The sequence below is a fragment of the Ostrea edulis genome, chromosome 7, assembly GCF_947568905.1.
Source record: "Ostrea edulis chromosome 7, xbOstEdul1.1, whole genome shotgun sequence".
NCBI classification, from domain to species: domain Eukaryota; kingdom Metazoa; phylum Mollusca; class Bivalvia; order Ostreida; family Ostreidae; genus Ostrea; species Ostrea edulis.
In genome coordinates this window covers 34,361,437-34,369,802 of record NC_079170.1, presented here as the reverse complement: position 1 = coordinate 34,369,802, position 8,366 = coordinate 34,361,437, and the positions used below count along the sequence as shown (strand labels likewise).

Below are 8,366 nucleotides of genomic sequence, written 5' to 3'. Positions count from 1 at the left end.
CGCTAGGCACGCGCCGCCTTAGCGCTACCTCGACACGCGCACCCTTAGCAACGCCCTACCTCACCTGCTCTCCACTCCGTTCTCAAACTTGACCTTTTGACCTCAAAAGTGCACTCAGTTGAACCCCCTATCGAGCCGCGTTATACTACTTCTATATGTCCGCCATATTTCTCTGCTAATCCGCCATATTAGTTGGAATTTCTATTGTTATATGTATCGGGGTTCGCATGGTATATAAGGGGACGAGCTTTGCTACGCTTCACTTCACATCAGTGTCTTCGATTTACCTGTGCGGGTAGCTTCGACAGGTAACACGTACATCTCCGATACTAATTTATAGGACATCAAGAAGAAATAAAATCACGTTTTGGAACACCACGCAGTGCTCAAAATTATAATAAACATATCTTACAGTAGTAAATAATTCTAAATATATATATTTGGATAAATATATATAGAATGCCTTTTCTTTACGTGAAAGTGCGTACATTTGCAGTAAATATGTCAAAACTATACAAAAGTGCGGATAAATATTTCATCTTTTATCTATTGATAAAATGGAATAAGCAAAGAGTATACAATCTATACCATTCACAATTACTTCAAGTAAAAGGCAAAGACATAAATACTACTGTACTTATAAAAATGGCATGTATGCTCGCCATGAAAACGCATCGAATGCGGACGACTATTTACCTGGGCCTACTCGTAATATCTGTAAAGGACCGCAGATGTACGTGTACACTTGTCGAAAATACTCTAAGTAGTAGTAAAACTCCCTTTATTTGTATAATCCATGAAACAAAACGATAAACTCCATTTGCATTCCAACAGTAAACAACATTGTCCATTGTACAGACTGCGACACACTTAGCCCGTGCCGATCAGCTATCTTCAATCAGGGGAAGTATCAGAGTATAATATTTACCCTGTATTGTGCATGAATCCTTATACCATATGATTTACTGGTCAGAGTATTGCAGATTTATAAATCAGGAAATCATTTAGGTACATAAATTTGCATATACAACACTGTACGAGTGTATGGGATGAGAGAGAGAGAGAGAGAGAGAGAGAGAGAGAGAGAGAGAGAGAGAGAGAGAGAGAGAGAGAAATAACGACAAAAGAGAGAGAGATAACGACGAGAGAGAGAGAGAGAGAGAGAGAGAGAGAGAGAGAGAGCCGATGATCTTGTAATAATCGTGCTCTTATTAAGACAAATGATATCGTTAATTCAATAAAAAGAGAACAGTACTAGTAACTCAATATTGCTCTCATTAATTGATAATACAGATTTATTTGATTCATTTAAAGCACGCAATAATTAAAAATTAAACATAAAAATAATGCTATTTTCAATTTGGCGCTCAATAGATCTTATATATCTATGCCATTTTGCGTTATTACATTCTGCGTCGAACTCGACGCAAATTGTACTGATGCAAAATGTAATAATCAAGTTTATCATATTATGCGTCGTTATCAAACATCAAGGGGAGAGGACAAGAGTGTCTGTCACCCACCTTTAATAACAATATCCATTTTTTGTTAGTTTGTAATGCAAATAAAAGATACATTGAGTGACAACCCCTCCCCCACTTACCCCAGCTTGAAAGTTCTAGTATAATAGTAGAAGACACACACCACCACCAATTAAGAAAATGAAGATATGAGGCACTCATAGTAGAGGACTCTAACCACCCCCATCCGACCCCCAACGATTGAAGAAAATGAAGTGTAGGGGGAAATTATTGAGGTAGTCAAAGTAAAAGACTCTTTAACCCTTCACCCCACATTAGGACTTTGAACATCGGACAAAACATCTTGGTTTGTTTGGGTGTTTTGTTTTATTTTATTGCTGTTTTCGTTCATCTTTTTTTATTATTATTTTGAATGGCAAGAAATTTTGAAGAATCCTATTTTCCATTTTTTCCCCTGTTGTACCCCCCCCCCCCCATGAAAAATGACGATACATGTCTGGTTATTACCTGTACATTTTGTTTTGCAACACATGCATGTATACTAATTGTATTGTGCATGTAGAATTGCACCCTTTACCAAGTTTTCCTTCATTTACACAGTGTAAGGAATGGTAAACCAAAATCACAAAACAAAATGCATAAAGACCAAGATATTTTCAAGCGTAGGAACTTCATTCATGAATACATAAATACATGTATTCAGAAAAATCGCATGCATGCATTGCAGGACTATAGCATTTGTGTGTTTTGCCGTTTCTGTAACATGCCATAATGATTATTTTGAGGCTTGAGTGTAATTTATTCATAAATATTTTCATTTCGTAGATCTGGCTCAATGGCCATACCGCTGTACGTAGAAATTTCAAATTCAAATGTATTCGATAAGATGTTAGTATACATAAATCAGTAAAATTCGTGTTGAGCTTTTATTTGATATGATACAATGTCAATATACTGTAATGCATTAGTAGGATATGAAGAAGGCAAGAGTATAAACATTTTCTTTTTTCATTATCAGTATCAATATCTATATGATCACGAAAAAACATTATATGATTTATATCCGGATTCATTTATACCGATTTAGATATCAATAAAAACAAAGCTGCATAGTTTGGGAGAGGGGTTTCTAATGAGTCTGATGAAATTAAAAGAAGGAACCCAACATTTGCATTCAAACTAGATATACTTCAACATGAATTCATTTCTGCTCTGACTGAAAGCATGATTCTAAATTCGGGAACGAATCTTTCATACAAAATAATTAAATGGGGAACACATAAATTCGAACTCCTTTGGAATTTAATGAAATGTAGATATGCACCTTTCTTTCAACACGAATTGATATGTTGTTTCAGGCACGAAAACAGGGGGTTGGGGTGGGCAGGAAGGCTGGTCTGCTTTCCCCACTTTTTTTGACAATTTACTTCTCCCCCGTTATTCTAACAGACAAAGTCAGTATTTTCTACATGCACAGTTCAAACTAAAAAAAATTTAAAAATTTGTAGTGAATTAAATTATAAGCATCAACTCCTGTAAGTTTCCAATATATTGTCAATCAACAATTTTTAAATAGTTGGAAATTTTTAATGCTTGAAAGCTTACATTTATATAAGTGATCAATTTTCTTTCCTTCTGTGAAATGATATATTATAAATCGAAGTAGAACGGTCGCTCTCTCTCTCTCTCTCTTCCTCTCCCCCCCCCCCCCCCTCTCTCTCTCTCTCTCTCTCTCTCTCTCTCTCTCTCTCTCTCTATGAATATGGACATACAGAGACCGTAAATAATTATGTGGTTCCAAAAGAGACAACAAAACTATATTTTCGTTTATAAATTTCCTTTCATATGTGTCTTTGTGTAATGAACTGTTTATTATGGATTGCAAATGTAATACACGCATTTGCACACAGATGTATATTTTCGATCATTATTCCCTTATTTGTATATCCAAGTTTGTATATGATCATCGAGAAATTTTGAATTGTGCACGCAATATATCCAACCAGATATTAGATTCCCCATTTCTATAAACTGCAAAACCTCGACCAGATAAGCATTCAATACAGGAAAAAATTTCGACTCTGACATCTCCCCTGATTGAAGACACACTGTTTGGCACGGGTGAAGTGTGTCACAGTCTGTATAATGGAATGAGAACGTGTTGTGAAGTTCTAACGAGATACAAATGGAGTTTATAATTTTGTTTCATGGATTTATCAGAATAAAGAGAATCTAATATTTTCGGTAAGTGCACATCTCCGATACCTGTTGAATAGACGCCCGTATTTGATACTTTTTTTGGCGATTATACCTTGTGCATTGCATATCATGCATATGGCATGTACCTTTATTTTGCAAGAATTGATATAAATAATATATTTTATGCTCTTTGCCTATTCCATTCTATCAGTATGTAATTGGCAAATGAGTTATCCGCATTTATTTTTATTAGAAAATGCAAATACTTGCATGCACTTACAAGTATGCAAGAAAAGCTTCTCTTTTTTTTTTTTTTGGTTGCATTTTTGTCTAACTTATCTAAACTTCCAGAATGTTGCATTAGTATACAATCAATATTTTGTAATTTTGAGCAAAGCATAATGTTTTAAAATGTTATTTTATTTGTTTCTCATTCCCTATATATTACTATCGGAGATGTGCACTGGTCGAGTCCACCTAGAAAAATCACTCAGGTGTGACAATCACATTTGGGGTATATACGGGTAGAGTAAATTAGGCTACCTGAAAGAAATATGGCGGATAAGATGAGAAAGGTGTACGTATTTATTAATTCATGTCAGCTTTAAGCTAGGATTATCTCCTGAACTATCAAAGCTGCTCATTACACTAAATGTTATTTAATGACCCATTTAGGCATCTCGTATGAAGCATGATTTCATCATCGAAAGAGTGATGTAAGCTCTAAATTATTTTTGCACGATCTTTTCCCGGAATGATCAAAAATAATGTTTTGTTCGCTAATAAGAGATTTTAAAATCCAAACTTTGCTTTGATTTAATGCATGATATAAATATCTAATAAAACCTGCAAAGAAAACTTATGTAAATCTTCTAATTTTTGAAATAAACAATATCACAATTGAAATCACATGTTACCGAAGTGACGTCATCCTTTTCGCTGTTTGATCGAAATCTGTGTAGACGCCATATCGAGTGGAAGGTAATTCAATTCATATGTTGAGCTGTTGGAGGCTTGAATTGAATGCATTCATAGTTCTCAAAAATGCTGGATATCTTGAAGGGTTATTTTAGTAAATGTGGCTGTTGGATGTCATGAATGTGAAATTGATGTAGGTGGATTTATGTCGAGGAAGTGGGCATGGGCCGACATCATGACGACATGAGATGGCGAACAGCGGCGTTTATACGAATGTGCATGTATAACTACGTGCAGATAATGTGACTTTCGTAAACGGATTTCTGGAATAATTTGATGGAAATTGTAAATGATAATTACTAGTATGTGAAGAAAATTTTAATTAACATTGGAGTATTGATTTTTTCTGGATTCCTGGAATGGGTGTTATTGATGGAGTAGGGAGAGTCATAGACAAGTTATCTTATCCTCTGATGCATCCTTATAAGTATGGAGCACTTGTAGAACAGAATGGGAATAGGTTTGTGGTTCGTAATGTTTGGGAAGAGAATGATCAAAGACCTATTCATTTGAAAAAGGATGATGCTGTTTATACAGTATTGTTGGTTCTTGGGCAGATTATAGCTGACTCTATAGTGCATGTGTTGACAGATTATATGGCTGTACAGGGGGTTTGGCAGAGTCAAGGGGGTAAGGATCGTGCGCTGAATTGTATTACAAAGAGTATTGTTTCTTTGACTTTACAACTACATTTTCAGTTGAGTTTGCGGTATGTTCTCTCAAAGTTAAATGAGGTTGATGTACCTTCAACGAGTACTAATTATGCTGACTGTATACTGGATAGGCAGATTTGGGACTTAGTTGAAAAAGCATTTGGTCCTCATACAATTGATTTGATGGTCTCTGATTCTAATGCAATGAAGGGTCAGGAGGGTGAGTTCTTGCGGCACTTGTCCGATGCCTTTTTACTGCAGGGGTTGATGTGTTTGCTCAGAATCTTGCACAGGAGTATAATCTTTGTGGATTTCCTCCATTTGGTATGATATTTCCGGTGTTGTCATCTTTGAAGGAACAACAAGTTCATGTGTGTACCTCCGCGTGCCCGTATGGTAGACTCTTATTGAGAGGTGTAAGATATCCAGTATTGTACTAGGTTGCCAGGGACAGAAGGAAACTATCCAGGTTCAAAGAAGGCTTATGCTCTTGATAACACAAGGTTGAAATAGGCATTTGTAGCTTGCATACTTTTTAAAAGGAATAAACTTGTTTGATCTTTTTTCAGGAACAAGGTACAAGGTATATATGTTAATGTTCAAATCTTGAATGACAGTCTAGGGGGTCGTCATCACTGGATTCGAAAAGAGAAGAGTGTTTAAGAAGGAAGTTTTTAGCAAGGGTGTCGGGTGAGGGAATTGCAAGTTGTACTCCTGATGACATCAGACGATTTTTGGTATGGAAGGATCAGAGTGGTAAGAGTCATGTTCATAGGATAGATTGTCATTTTCTAGGAAACGAAGGAATTATATTCAAGTGTAGTTTTCCAGTCCGTCTGACCTCGAGCACTGTATCGTTGATAGTCAATATATTGTTGAAGATATTTGATAAGATGGGATTTGGAAGATCTTGGAATAAAGCTCTTGGTTCAGAGAAGGATACTTAAAACTAGTGCAAGAACAACAGGCAAGGGCTCACTTGGTACCTAAGCAGGCTAGACCTATTCTTATAACTAAGCTTAGGGCCATAGCCGGTTATATTAGGAATCGACTAAGTTTGGGTTCAATATCAGTTACATGTAAGAAGAAATATATCTTATAACGAGACCAGGCTTGAGTCATAGTTTTTTGCTGGTGATAGGACAGGATATCTTGCAAATTTGGTTACACAAGAAGTTAAGTGGCTCAGAGATTATTCAGGTTTTGTGTTTGATCATGCCTTTGGAAGAGCTAAAAGGAGGAGTAACATGTTTGTTGTTAAGAGGTGTGCTGAGGAAGATATCTGTCCTGTACTAGGGTTACAACAGTTTGTGTCGGGGTGTAGTGATTTGGGTGTTGATCTCTCTTATAGCCATCTCTTTAGATTGTTTGCGAGGATGCTCGGGTCTTGGATCAGCCTGTAACATACTCAGTGGTGTATGAAAGGTACGAGTATATTTATGGAACATGAGTATGGATTAGGGGGATATCCCACACAGTTTGAGGGCAGGTTGTGCAGTGGCACTGGCTATATCTGGTTCAGTGAAAAACATGGGGGTAGATGAGACATACTGGACGGTTTGGGGAAGGAAGTGCCGAGTATTACAGTAGACTGCCAGCTTTAGTAGAGTCAGATATTGTAGCAGGGAGATTGGCAGCGAGTGTGAATGATGCAGGGATGATACAGGAGAAGTTCTAGTAATCTATACAGTGCGAGTTTTGATTCAGCATTTTCAGGGAATAAGTTGTAGCGACAGGAAGTTTGATAGATGGAGGGGTGTTTATGACATTACACAGGGACATGACTATGTGATATAAAGTTCCATGTTGTGTTTTATTATACAATTGTATGTATGATCTGATGGGTTGAACTGAGTTTTCAAATAGAGTGGAAATAACTAGATGGAGCTTGTTCATAGTACAGCCTATATTCAGCACATTAAAACTTCATAAAGGAACTGGGGTTGAAATTTGATTCCGGGAATATCACAAGTGAAATCACGTGTTACCGAAGTGACGTCATCCTTTTTGCGCTGTTTGAACGGAGGGTGATGATGGACAACATGAGATGAAAGAACGGTGAGGTAGGGTTAGGGTATGATGATTCCCCACCCAAACATCCCTGTGGACCACATCTTAACTTTAGTTCCTAGAGCGAAACTTTTACACCCAAACTTCCTAAATGTGATTTCGCTTGTGATCTAAGAAATATCTTCGAAAATTGGTATGGTTTATTTGTAAATAATCTACGGCTAAAAACTTCAAGAGACATAGAATTTGGAAAACAATATACATTATGTTTATCTTTAAAACAATTAAAATGAAATGTCCAAATTTAACAAAAATATCGCTATTTCTTAGATATGAACAGAACCAGAGAAAAAGCACCGATCCAGATCAAAATTGATAGATATTACTTATTTAATCGTATTGTTGCTAATGTTTGCACTTTTCATCAACAAATTAGTTTCCTTTATAAATACAATTAATTTGTAAAACATTTTACATCAAGGCAATGTAGGTTTCTGATCATAATGTTTTCTTTGATCCCTTTTTATGATTTCTATCGGACTTCAATTGTTTAAATTTGAAAATTCGCAATGTCTCTGAATTTTGGTCATTCCATTTCATTTCCCTTTGAAAGAACATTTTTACGATCTGTTATTTTCCTAATTAACATTTTAAAACAGATTTTCGTTGTAGATTTAAAAGATATTAATATAAAGGACACATCAGATATTTTCAAACCTAATTTTTCCCCCAGCAAAATTAATTCTTTTCCTGCCTAAGGCTACTTTAAATGTGTTTTACATGAAACATTTTGCATAATTTTCAAATTTAAAAGCGATGAAATTGCAGTCTTGCGATTTGCATATTTACTTCGATATTCTACGCGCCATTATTTGTGACGTTATATGCGACCTCGAGCGAGAAGGTTTGAGAAGAGTTGTTAGCCATTTCTTAAACAGATTAGAAAATACAGATATCACGTTACTGGCTTGTAAATAACATTGCATTAAGGTGTTTTGTGGCATTTGAGGGTGTACTAACTGTCAGTAGATGGAGTTGTTTCTTC

The 8,366-nt window shown here is 35.9% G+C and overlaps 1 pseudogene; it reads left to right on the top strand.

The window, feature by feature from the left end:
* Nucleotides 1-5,515: 5,515 nt before the first annotated feature.
* LOC125662892 (uncharacterized) lies at nt 5,516-6,989 on the top strand (annotated as a pseudogene).
* The last annotated feature ends 1,377 nt before the right edge of the window (nt 6,990-8,366 follow it).